The sequence below is a fragment of the Hyperoodon ampullatus genome, assembly GCF_949752795.1.
Source record: "Hyperoodon ampullatus genome assembly, chromosome: 5".
NCBI lineage: Eukaryota > Metazoa > Chordata > Mammalia > Artiodactyla > Ziphiidae > Hyperoodon > Hyperoodon ampullatus.
In genome coordinates this window covers 106,170,979-106,185,679 of record NC_136918.1, presented here as the reverse complement: position 1 = coordinate 106,185,679, position 14,701 = coordinate 106,170,979, and positions in this window count along the sequence as shown.

Here is a 14,701-nt window from a genome sequence, read left to right as displayed (position 1 = left end):
TGGAATATTACTCAGCCCTCAAAAGGATTTTTCCTTCCTTTTGCGGACTGAATAACATAGATGCTTCAACAATGATTAACCTTGAGGACATTATGTTAAGTGAAATAAGCCAGTCAAAAAAAAGCAAAAACCGTGTGATTCCACTCGTATGAGGTATTTGGAGTAGTCAGTCTCTTAGAAAGTAGAATGGTGGTTGACAGAAACTGGGGGGAGGGGAAAATGGAGAGTTATTGTTCAATGGGTACAGAATTTCAGTTTTGCAAGATGAAAAAGTTCTGCAAGTTGGTTGCACAACAATGTGAATATACTTAATGCTACTGAGCTGTACACTTAGAAATAGTTAAGATGGTAAATTTTATGTTTTTACCACAACTCTTTATTTAAGAGTTAGAAATATTTTTTAAAGAATTTTGTTTTTAATTCTGTAGCCTGTATATGATTTTTACCAGTTATGCTATTTAATATAGATTTTTAACTTTTAATACAGTACCAACATGTATAAAATAACAAATGGGAAGAGTGTATAATAAGGTCTCACCATTCTCAATCTGCAGTTCTGCAATCTGAAGGAAATCATTTCAATTGTTTTAACTCTTTCTGATTTAAATCTGATGATTATGCCCATAACTCTAAATTATATGCTTTATCAATTCTTATTGTTTTCTTAATTTTTGTACTATTATAGATAAGTATTTATTTCACACTGCTCAATTTAGCATTTTTATTTAAAATTATATATTTTGCTTTTATATATTTTCCATCAAATCAGCATGTTCTGAAGCCTTTCTCTGTAAGATGGAGAAATCTGTCTTTCCACTTCAGTTCCCCTTCCTTCCAACTCCAAAAGTTTTACTTCACATTGTAAAATGTGTAGCCATTTAATTCTGATCTGTATCTGTTAACTGTCTATCGGTTGATTTTTAAAGTTGAACAGCAGTAAACAGTGTTTGCATTATATGATTTAATGTCATATAGTAATTTAATATTGTTTACCAATTGGCAAATAAGCTTACATTTTTCCTGTAGTTACTTATTTCTTGTCTTTTTCTCATCCATAATTTGCATTTATCACAGCCTCAATTTTTTTTTTTTTAGTTCTTTATCATTTCATTTATACTATCAAGTCCCATTTTCCTTGGATACGTCTCTCATCTCCTTCTGGAACTTTCCTTCCTCCTACTCCAATCTGAACTGATTGCACTCAAGATGAGCTGTGCAACTCTCATCCCTGTCACTACCATATTGGACCCAGTGTTTCTTAGAACTGATACCCTCTACTTTCTTGGTTTACACCGTCATCTGACTGCAACAGACCTTTGAGTAACATTCTCAGTGTGGGTTTTGGGAAGTTACTTTTTAAGTTTTTGTATGCTCTTTTTCTGCCCTCACAATTGCTTGATAGTTTTGAGTATGGAATTCCAAATTGAAAATATGTCCCTTAAGAATTTGGAAGGCATGCTGCTGTGTCCTAGGATGTAGAATTGGTGATGAAATGCCAAATTCTTGTTTCTTTGAAGACAGTTTTTTCTGCTTGCAAGTTTTTAGGATCTCAGGTACTGAGAACTGCCTGGTTTATTTATTGAAATCACAACCTAAAAGAGAAAATAGAAATTGAATTGTGAAGAGAGAAACCTAAACTGGCCTGGTATCTGTGAGCATAATGAAATTGAAAAATTCAGTGTTATGTCTTTTTTCAGTCACCCCCATAAAATACATATTGGATCTTATTAATTAAAAGCCATTTTTATTATGGGAAAATGTCCTGAGTTATTACTTTGCAAATTCCCTACACTCTCTTTTCTCTTTGTAGAGCCCCTTCTAGTTATGATTAGACAAACCAGTATCATATATGGCACTTACTTTTTTCTGTCACATTTTCCACTTTTTGCCTTTATTTCATAGTCTCAAAAGTTTTTCCATTCTTATCTTTTTAATTGTCAAAACTCTCACACAAAATTCCATTTCAAATGGAATCCTTCAACTAATTCCATCACAATCATTTTGTATCTTAAATATGAAATTTCCTGGGCCCCTATCCCAGATCTCATGAGTAAGAATCTGTGCTTGTGGAATTACCATTTAAATGTGCACTCATGATGATTCTTCTGTATGCTTATGAGTGGTGTGGTCACACATAGGTAAGTTACTAACTTCTCTGAGGCTCAGTTTTATAAGTAGCAAAATGGAGAACATAATAGCTCTTACTTAGAAGGATTATATGAATTATCACTTATAAAAGACTTAGAACAATGCCTGATACATATAATCATGACTTAAATGTTAAATTTATGACAATATAGTGAAAACTCAGTATCAGATAAAGTTGTAGATAGAAATATCACTGGGTTTTCTGTCCTCAGCAATTACCTACATACATACACACTCACACAAAGACACACACACACAGTGTTTGATTAATTAACATGGAAAAATAAGACTCTCTTCTTTTGATTTTAAATGTTTGTGGCAAAACCTCTTCAAAGCTCATTTAAACATTTTCCTGCAAAACATTAACTCAATCTGATGCTCAAAGAACATATGCAATGTTGACTTTTTTGCATTCTCCATACAAGAATGCTTTTATGAACTATCCCATGTGACCTCTCCAGCTTCATCTTGTGTCAGTTGCCCAAACTTGGCCAGCCAGGCCTGTTGAACTACTTGCAAGGCTCACACATAACACCTTTTTGCACCTCTCTATCATTGTATTTCCTCTACCTAAAAACATCTCTCCCCGATAACACCCCCGGCAACTGTTACTCTTCAAATTTAGTTCAGTCACCACCCACCTCTTTGTGAAGATTATCTCCTATATCCTCCTTTCTCTGCTCCCCTATCATTTTGCCTACCTGCCTTTTTACACCTATTATGTGTAAGTGCTCATATTATTTACATATTGGTCTACCTTTCTTGTCACTGAATCCCTAGGAATAGGAAATGCCTTTGGGCATTTGCTATATTCATGTTTGTTGAATTAATAACAATGAAGATGTGTAAACTGGGGATCTTTAAATGCTTACTAAAAACTGGGAACAGGGCTTCCCTGGTGGCACAGTGGTCGAGAGCCTACCTGCCGATGCAGGGGATGCGGGTTCGTGCCCCGGTCCGGGAGGATCCCACATGCTGCAGAGCGGCTGGGCCCGTGAGCCATGGCCGCTGAGCCTGCGCGTCTGGAGCCTGTGCTCCACAGCGGGAGAGGCCACATCAGTGAGAGGCCTGCGTACCGAAAAACAAACAAACAACAAAAAAAACCATAAAAACTGGGAACATTTTCTAAAATGTGATATTATACAATAAGAATTTGAGCTTTTTTAAAAAGCTGAAAAACTTCCAAGTTTACTCCTACAGAGTGCAGAACTGATGTCTAAGAAAGGAGTATGATGTACATGGCTAGGAAGGTGAGACTATGGTGGTGGAGATGTCATAGAAATTGGGCTGTATAGCCTAAAGCCTCAACAAGTACCTTCTGCACACAATTCCATAGCTGCTTTCACAAGTGGAATCCAGAACAATATACTCCATTGCCTTGATTAGAAGATATGAGAGTTATTTAAAACTGAAATAGTTTAATTATTTAGTAAAGGCATGATAAAACAAATAATATCTATCCTCATGAGATGAATATTAGACAAGCCTATCTCTCAATGTGCATATTTCTGTTGTCTTAATTATACAGTTTATGATTTTATCAGGAACCATGCTCTGGGTTACAAATAGGACCTCATCAACCATGCATTTCATCTGCCATTCACCCACTATTTTATGGTGACAGCACAATATCTACCTATGGTAATTGTATGCTGGTAATTTATTTTTAATATCTCTCAGCTGGTTTGGCTGTAATTTTAACATAGATAATAACAGCAGTGAGTCTTACAACAATGTGATTTTCCCCTTTATTAGATACAAAATGACTACCTTTTGTGAAACAGAGAAATAGCAAAAAGAATTATCTGAGACTTAAACATATTAGAAAAATACATTTAACAAATCATTAGATTTTGAGTGCTAAATCTGTCATCTAATTGTTTCATGAATGCATATCTTATTATTTCTTCCTTCTAAGCTGAGTATCAGTTTAGCCTATTTTTTCAAATAAATGAAATTTTAAATAACGATAATTTTCTATAAAATTAAAATCAACCAAATTTAACCCTTACTGGTCTTTTAACTATTTTGGTTATCTTTCTTTTTTAAAAAATAAATTTATTTATTTATTTATTTGTTTATTTATTTTTGGCTTCATTGGGTTTTCGATGTTGGGTCTTCATGGCTGCGCACAAGCTTTCTCTAGTTGCGGCGAGCAGGGGCTACTCTTCGTTGTGGTGCGCAGGCTTCTCATTGCAGTGGCTTTTCTTGTTGCAGAGCTCGGGCTCTAGACACGCAGGCTTCAGTAGTTGTGGCACGTGGGCTCAGTAGTTGTGGCTCACGGGCTCTAGAGCGCAGGCTCAGTAGTTGTGGTGCACGGGCTTAGCTGCTCCATGGCATGTGGGATCTTCCCGGACCAGGGCTCGAGCCTGTGTGCCCTGCATTGGCAGGTGGATTCTCAACCACTGCACCACCAGGGATGTCCCTATCTTTCTAATATATAATAGCTAGTGCTAATCAGGAGGAAAATGTAAAAACAAAGAGAAATTATTAGGTTAAACTGTTAAGTGTGTTTTTAAGCGGCGTCAGCATGTGATACTCTATTTAAAGGATGTTTTATGGTACCATTAACAAAAATATATTAAATAAATCAGAAGTACATGGATCAGTTAGATGTATCAGAACTAGGCAAAATATAAAGATATTCCAGCACTTTTATGACTAAATAGTAAAACAAGCAATGAATATAATAGAGACTGAGTTAAGAATTGACCAGGCATCATCTTGACCATCTTCCTCTTAACCAAATTTTTTCTTGATCAGTACATTTATATCTTTAGTCAAGACCTCTCTCCTGATCTCCAGCACACATGTGTAACTGCCTGCTGGCATCTCCACTTAGATGTCATAGGCACCTCAGATTACACAAACACATCTAAACCAGTTATCCTTCTCCTCCAATGTCTCTTAACTAGTAAATTATAACCTCATCCACAAAACAGCTTGAGCCAGAAACCAGGCACTATATTAACATCTTCCTCTTAACCAATCATTGTATTATCAGTTCTATTTTATAAATAATTTGTTCACTCTACTCTCTTGTTTCTATTTTTACTATCAACACCTTCATCCAAAACTCAATAATCTCTCTACTTCGGTAACATTCTAATTGTTTTTGGGAGTTCTTCACTCTTACCCCTTTCAATACAGGAGCCAGAGTATAAATTTTTAAAATTCAAATCTGATCATTTACTCCCACCCAGTATACTTTGGTGACTTCCAGCTGTCCAAAACTCCCTACAGAAACTCACAAGATACTCAATTTAAAACCTACTTAACTAACTCTTATATTCTGTCCATGTCTTTTCCTATCCCTTGAATAACTTAAGTTTCATGGCATTTTCAGAAAATGTCTTCTGCTCCCCTTTTCACCTAGATAAGTTCTGTTCATTTTTTAAGCATCAGTTTCCACATTACTCTTTCAGGAAGAGCTTCCTTAAATATCCCAAACTAAGTTATCCCTTTGTTTTCTTTCCCCCCTTTTTAACTCCCAATACCTACCTCTCCTACTAGATTGCCATCTTCATGACAGAGATAAATACTTCATTCAGCAACAAAATAAAACCTTGATATTAAGCTGTGGTGGATCATTCAATTTATACTTCTCCCACCCTGTGAGAATCTCTGGTCAGTGAACTTGGTAATGAAAACTTCAAACAGCTGGCTGTCTGGAAAGATGGTCTTGTCCAATAACCATTTGCATGTTCAAATTTCTGGTTCTTTCTAGCTCCAGACCCATATGTTTTTTTTTAAATTAATTTATTTAATTTATTTATTTTTGGCTTCATTGGGTCTTCATTGCTGTGCGCAGGCTTTCTCTAATTGCGGCGAGCGAGGGCTACTCTTTGTTGCAGTGCGCGGGCTTCTCATTGTGGTGGCTTCTCGTTGTGGAGCTCGGGCTCTTGGCACGCGGGCTCAGTAGTTGTGGCGCATGGGCTTAGTTGCTCCGTGGCATGTGGGGTCTTCCCGGGCCAGGGATCAAACCCGTGTCCCCTGCACTGGCAGGCGGATTCTTAACCACTGCACCACCAGGGAAGCCCAGATCCATATATTTATCTAGCTGCTTCCTGGATATTCCAACTGAATGTTTCCAGTTACTCAAAATCACATATATTATACAAGTACAACTCTTAGAACTAGTAAGAGGGGTCACTTCTCTGGGCCCCTGAACTTTAGGTGTCCCACATACCAAAAACATACTAGATGTAAATTTGCTGAAGAACACGAGTGCCTCTGTTACTCAGAATTTGGCACTCCATGGAACACCCCATACACTTAAGCATTTATTTTCATACTAACTTATTAACTAACTCTGTTTAGGCCCCAGGGAAATTGTTCTTCACATAACTCACCCTGTGTCCTTAAAACAAAATGTGACTGTGGCCAAATGCAATGACAGCTTGAGGATTTTGCTGCTGCTGCTACTCTATATTTATATACTTCAAATTAAATGTTTCTAATTTTAGTACATTCACTAATGAAAACGTTTTGCTTGACTTATAAATAAAAGCATTTTTCTCTGATGCAGACTGGTGTATAAGGGAACACATCAAAATCTTTCCCTAGAGATGGAATGTGATAAACTATTTTTATTGTCATTGCAGTTTATAATCTTGCTGAAGGAATTATAACTAATAGTCTAGCCATTCTCTCTTTAACACTCACTTATTATATTTTAAATTGTTCTAGAGTAGTCATAAAACATCTATGTTGCTCTTATGATATTTAAACTTATAATAACACTGTACTTATATACCAGTAGACTACCTCGTGGTATACTCAAAGAATGTAATAAATATAAATTATTCAGTAACTATTAAAACTAGAAGACCTACTAAGGCTAAGAGCCATGTACAGTTTAAATCATATCTAAAATATAGTTTTATTACATGTGGTACAATTTTTAGAAAATATTCAAAATATAACTCAAAACACTAAATTCTTTCAAGTTGACTCATAATATCTGGGTTTTCTTTAATGCTTCGATGCTATGAAATACCTTCAGTTTGGAATTTAACTGGTGGACAGATTTGCAAGATTGAAAATTACTTTATACTATGTAGAGAACTATGTTAGACCTTTATACTTAAACCTGGCCTTCTTTTAACCTGTATTTACAGGTACACCTCAAAGATATCATGGGTTCAGTTCCACACCACTGAAGTAAAGCAAATATTGCAATAAAAGTCACACAAATTTTTTGGTTTCCCAGTGAATATAAAAGTTATGTTTATACTATACTGTAGTTGATTGTGTGCAATAGCATTATGTCTATCAAAGTAATGTGCATACCTTAGTTTTTTTAAAAAAAACTTATTACTAAAAAATGCTAACCATCATCTGAGCCTTCAGCAAGTCATAATCTTTTTCCAGTATTTATTTATTTATTTATTTATTTATTTATTTATTTATTTATTTATTTATTTTCTTGGCTGTGTTTGGTCTTTGTGGCTGTGAACGGGCTGTCTCTAGTTGTCGCGAGCGGGGGCTACTCTTTGTTGTGGTGTGCGGGCTTCTCATTGTGGTGGCTTCTCTTGTTGTGGAGCACGGGCTCTAACCACACAGGCTTCACTAGTTGTGGCACACGGGCTCAGTAGCTGTGGCTCACGGGCTTAGTTGCTCCATGGCATGTGGGTTCCTCCCAGACCAGGGCTTGAACCCATGTGCCCTGCATTGGCAGGCGGATTCTTAACCACTGCACCACCAGGAAAGTACCCCTTTTTGTAATAGTAACATGAAAGATTACTGATCATAGATCACCATAACAAATAATGAAATAATATAATATAATAATAATCACGGTAATAATAATAATTAAAGAGTTTGAAATATTGTGAGAATTAACAAAAATGTGACACAGAGATATGAAGTGAGCAAATGTCAGAAAACTGGCACCAATGGACTTGCTTAACACAGGAATGCCACAAACCTTCCATTTGTAAAAAACATAATATCTGCAAATCACAATAAAGTGAAGCACAGTGAAAGGAGCTATGCTTGTACATTAATTGTCTATCTCCTGGGAACTCACACACACACACACACACAAAATACCCAGATAAACTAGTTACCCTTACAGGCATAGCAGGTGTACAGTGTCTCCTAAAAAGAAATTATCTATAAAAACTGTCCCCAAATCATTTGAATTTGAATGCCACCAAATGATTTTTTGAATTTAAATGGAAAAATGTCAATCAAGGTATTATCAAGCAATGATTTCTACCAAACTCTGTCATAAGGGAATGCAGAACAAGGAGAATTTTCCAATGTATATTATTTATCAATGAGAAAAATTCCAGTTTCAAAACTGGTACATGCAGTAAAATCTCAGATAAATAATTCACATAGCCTTAAGAATAACATATGTGTATCTTTTCATGTGCACACTTGTATATAAATCTATGGAACACCTGTGTATGATAATTCAGCATAGTTCATGGTACATAATGCTCAAGAAATACTCCTTGAAAGAACGTGTGAATGAATGCAAAACATACTAAATATATGCCTACATGCAACAGCAACAATAGAATTCATGTTCTTAGTACTAATTTTCAGTGTTTCTATCAGATTAAAAGTTTCATATATCTGGATAAATAGATTGACAGTAAGAGAGAAAGAGAGAGGGATGCTTTCTTCATGAAGAAGCCCTTTAATAGCATTAGTTATTCTAAGAAAAATTAGAGAAAGTTTAAATGCACCAATATTTGTAGGGAGAAATACACCGCAGTATATTTACTGTGGAAAATTTACATTATCTAAAACTTATTTTCTAAAATGTATGACAAATTGATACTTGTACCTTTCTTTCTTTCTTTCTTTCTTTCTTTTTTCTTTCTTTCTTTCTTTCTGTCTTTTTTCTTTCTTTCTCTATTCTATTGACATATAGTTGACATACAATATTATGTTAGTTTCAGGTGTACAGTGTAATGATTTGACACTTAAATACATTATGAAATGATCACCATAAGTCTAGTAACCATCTGTCACCATACAAAATTATTACAGTATTATTGACTATATTCCTTCTACTCTTAAAACATCCCCATAACATTTATTTTATAGCTGGAATTTTGTACTTCTTAACCCCCTTAAACCTATTTAACCTAACCCTCTACTCACTTTTCCTCTGGCATCCACCAGTTTACTCTCTGAATCCATAGCCTGTTTATATTTTGTTTTGTTTATTCATTTTTTTTAGAGTTTACATATAAGTGAGATCATACAGTATTTGTCTTTGTCTGACTTATTTCACTTAGCATAATACTGTATAGGTCCATCCATGTTGTCTCAAATGACAAGATTTCATTCTTTTTTACTTTTTTATGGCTGAGTAATATTCCGTACACACACACACACACACACACACACACACACAAACACACACAAACACCATATCTTTCTTATCCATTCATCTATCTATGGATATTTTGTTGCATCCATATCTTGGCTATTATAAACAATGAGGCAATGAACATAGGGGAGCATAAATCTTTTCAAATTAGTATTTTGTTTTCCTCAGGTAACTACCCAGAAGAGGAATTATTGAATCAAATAGTAATTCTATTTTTAATTTTTTGAGGAGCCACCATACTGCTTTCCATAGTGGCTATACCAATTTACATTTCCACCAACAGTGCATGAGAGTTTCCTTTCTTCCACATATCTGCCAACACTTGTTATTTGTTGTCTTTTTGATGATAGCCATTCTGAGAAGTGTGAGGTAATATTTCATTGTGGTTTTGATTTGCATTTCCCTGATGATTAGTAATGCTGAGTAGATCCATTTTTGACATATGCTTTCACCATTCAGCTTCCTAAGTATACTTTCTAGTATTTTCTGAAATCAAAACTAATAAGAGAGGATATTGTTATATTTCCAAATTCACTAGTTAGACAAGTTATGGACTAAATAGTGGATACCACAGGGCAGAGGACGTATGTATGAGACCTCAGGGTTGGTTTGGGCTAACAGTGGAAATAGAACCAGATAAGTATAAGCCAGTGTCCAAGGGATGTGAAAAAAGTCTAAGGTCAAAAATTGTGCAAGTAGATGTTTGGTGACAATGATCTAAGACAGAAGGATGAGGTACTGTAGCAGAAGAGCACAGGATGTAGAGAAAAACAATGGAGGATTTAGGAGTGTAATATTTGGAATCCAAATAGAAAGTTAATAATGGAAATAGTGTATATGCTTAGCAGATGCCAAGCTACCAGGGCTACACAAGACAAATGCTAGGTCCCAGGAATTATTTCTAGAAGAAAAGGGTTATTAAAATAGTCCTTCAGAGTAGGCAAAGAGAGACATTTGGGGTGCAGCAGCCATGTTAACTATAAAAGAGCATTGTCTGCAGTGGAGGAATCCAAAATTAGAATAAAATCCAGAGAATTGAAAAACACCACTAAAAACATAGCTTTGACCTTTCTGTAGGATTGGCCATTTATGCAGCACCTAGTGTAGAACCTAAAAGTGCAATCTCTGGAGCCCACATATCTGAATTTGAATTCCAGAACTGCTATTTAGTTAGGGTAACTTAACTCCTCTTTGGCATATTCCTTAAGAGGGAAAAAATAGACCTATCTTTTATTATTTTTACATAAATAAAGTTTTAAAACTTAAGAATATCTGAGGATTAAAGTGATATAAACACATAGTGCCCAATATCCTTTTATCATCCTGAACATATCCCTAAGTCAGTTCCTTCTTTGGGGGTAAAGACCAAAAAAAAAAAACAAAAACAAGTAAGAAATCAAACTTTTTAAAAATTGCTACCAAGTTTGAGATTCCATAAGATAATGTCCAATTCAGGACTCTAAGGCACTAAAGACACTTTCGGTAGCTGTGGTCCTTTATGTAGGCAGGGTCTGTAGGGAGTACCTCTTCAGGTTTTATTATTTCTTGGGGAAAAAAATGAAGGCTCAGTCTTTAGTGTCTAACTTAATCAGAGATTTGTATACATGTTAGAGTAAATATGTGAAGAATATTTTAGATAGAAGAATAATTCACTATTATGTTATTTTGCTCAAACTAAAAACAAAAACAAAAAAAATTGAGACACAATGGATAGGTGGTATAAAAAAGCCACCCAGAAAAATTGCATTCTAATCCTGGCATGGTAACTACCTACTATGAAACTGAACAGGTCATAGCCCTTTCTTTGAACTTCAGTTTCCTCATTTGCAAAAGGAAGAGAGGTAATGTTATGCTAGATCTCAATTATCCTCCCCAGGTCCAAAGTTTCATTTCCCTATACAGGAAATTACCTATCAATAAATTCTTATTTTATTCAAAAAGTTTAATTTTACAATATCTTCAATATCAGAGATGGAGGAGGCTCTTTCCATAATGAATATAAATCCTAGAGTTTGTCCATCAGTCACACTTAGTGATCAGAGCTACAGAACATTCTGTTCTCCAAACTCAAATAGCCTATTCCACTCTGTATAGAGCTACTTTGGGTGAGAAATTATCATCTATTTCTCACAGGCACAGAGGCCTTTTCTCTAAAATCTTAGAATAAAATCTAAGGAATCTAGTCATATAATCCTGTATCATACATTTTTAAAACTTCACATTTTCCTGATGGCCCAACATCTCCACAAACAGGTTGTGAGTACCCATCCAGCTGACCAGGTACACCAGTATGACAAGGCTGGTCCCTGCCACAAGTTCCCCTTCTTGCCCTCCCCTAACTGTGACCTAGTGACATTCAAACTTACCAATGAAATCCCCTCATTCCTTTTGCTTGTGTACTCCACCCTGACCCCCAATAAAGGCACTTGCCCAGGGGTCCTCATTCTCTCTCTGCTCACTTGGAGTTCCTCCTATATGGCATCCTATGTGACATGCTACACCTCCCTCTTCTGGGACCTGTGAGTATAACAAATCTCTTTCACTTTCATAGCCTCTCTGTGGTGTTTTTCCATGTCTGCACCAGACTGATCAAATAAAACCATTTTTAAGCAACATAATTATTCCTCATAACAGATTCCCCACTTTCCAGCATCATCAGGGAGCTGAGTCCAGCTGGTGAACATTCCCTTCCTTCACCCCTTTCCCATGGGTTCCTCTGTCTCCAGCCCACTACCACCATTCCATGGTGTCCAGTTTGCTGGTGGCCCAAAAGATGAGGGAAAGTGACAGTAGCCACATTCACAAGCCTGGCTCCAAGTTTAATATCTACAGAATCTGTTTTACTCTGTATAAGATGATTCTTCCTTGCATAATTATTGTAAATTATTAAGCTAAATAATTTCTTTCTATCCTGGTTAGTGCCCAGGTCAGAAAAGCAAAATAAAAACCCTGGCCTGCCACATAAGACACAGGATGTAATCATTTACCCATTTATTTTTGTTAGAACACAATAAATAATGAAATAATCTTTTTTATCTCCTTTTGCATCATGCCATAAATGAACTGCAACAGTGCAAATTCCAAGGAATCTTAGATAAACCTAGAAACATAATAAACAACATGTGATTTTAATACTTTAGTTGGTTAGATTGTGATTTTTTCTCCATTGCTAAAATACCATAATATTTAGGCAGAAGTTACTTCTGTTAGTTTAATGTATTGACATTCTGAGTTCATTAAGAAAATGCTTTGTGCTCTGAAATCATGTTTTCATCAAAATTGAAAGCATAAATATAATAATATGAGAGCAAAAACTTGGGGCACATTTAGATGTGAAGAGTTATTTAATAGCACATCAAAGTTCAGTACTAACATGTTTTGCTTCCTTCTTCTATGAGAACTATGGAAGAAAAATAGGCAAGTAAACAATTGTTTATTTTTTAAAAAGAAAGAAGGGGGAAAGGGCTAGAAGTTCATTTTAGAAGGAATGCCATTTTAAATTGTTTGATCAGAAAAATTTCTTCAGTACTGGATATGTTTGTAGGTCATTCACATAGAATGAAGAATATACTGTATTAACAATTCTGACCTATAAGACATCAATTCCTTACTTTAACATACCTTGTCTTAAGAAAAGCTGCTGCTAGAAAGGTGTTTTTTAGCAAGCCATATTCTATAGCTTTCATTTAATCTAATAAACTAGATTAACTCATTTATTCATTCAATGAACATTTATAAATCATCTGCTAATATGTGCCTGGCATTATCTTCTCTTTAACACTTTACTGAAATATCATTTGGCTTCAAGCTGCTGACTGGGGCTAACCCAAATAACTGGAGATCAATGGATAAATCCAAGTTTAAACCAGTAATTTAAAATGAGGTAAAAAAACCAAGCATTTATACAGGCCTGTTAGCACTGTTCTTTCTAGATGGGCAAGTTTACAATCAGGTAGACCCCAAAATTTCTGCTGTTGCCTGTCAGAGTAACTCCTCCTATAGAATGTGGGACAAAGCTACATACACACTATTTTAAGCTCAAACTGCTTCTTTCAAACCATATATCTGGGGAGGAAAACAGGGAATGATTCATCTACTTTAAATTACTTCTTCCACCCACCTGTAAAAATGCACAATTTTGCAAAATATTCCTCTATGATCGTTTCCTTTTCTCTTATTCTATAGCCATATGCACCCCTTTCTGATACGCTTTACTCCTATAGATTACTTCGCATTTCAATTGGGTCTTCATCCAGAAACCATTCCGTTTTTGAAGGATGAATTTGTCAGTTGCTATTCTGAACTATTACACGTTTATTTTATATTATATTTCTCAGATATTTTAAAATATCTATTTTATAAATGTGGTAACTGAGAATCAGAGGAACCATAGGGCTAGCTCATTGACGTTAGTAAATTCCTGAAGGGAATCAGGATCAAAATATTCTTACCTAGAATTTAATGATTTCCCTTTACCTCTTGATACTTCTTCCACATTATGGTAGATATGTGAAAACCCACAGGAAAAAAAATGCTATCTAGAGATGAGAAAGAACCCAAAACCGAATGTCAGTGAGTGAGTGTTCACTCTCTTCTAGCAGCATGAGCCATCCCAGGCCAGTGTACCTGCTGACTAGGAGTAAGATATCAAAGACCCCCTACCTTTTTTCAGCCTGCAGCCTCATAAGATTGCTCCACGAGAGAGCCTTTGTTTCTTTTCAGGCATATTGGTTATTCTAATTCAGCCTCTGCAGGGCCTTTGGACAGGAGTCAATTCTCAATGTATTTGAAGCTTTTAGAAACCTGAAAACCCCATTGCCAGTTTGATGATTTGGCAAGTTCTGAATGAGACCTGGCTCATTCCTGACAATTTACCAATCGTGTAAACTAACAGTACACTTTATGCTAAAAGCAGGACAATAAAAAATAAATGAGCAAATACATACCAAGAGCAGATTCTGCTTACTGCAAATATGTGCTATGCTTACTACAAATATGTAAAAAGAAACATTTACAACCACTTTGTATATTTTAGAAAATTCAAAGGAAATGTAATGATGCAAAATCAAATTTAACATTGCTTTGCTTTTGGCAATTTTAGTTATTCTCAAGTTATATCTTTAATTTTTTAAAAAATATGTTTGGGGCTAGAATTTTAGGTTTTACAATTTTCATATCAATGTACAGAGATGCTATTTA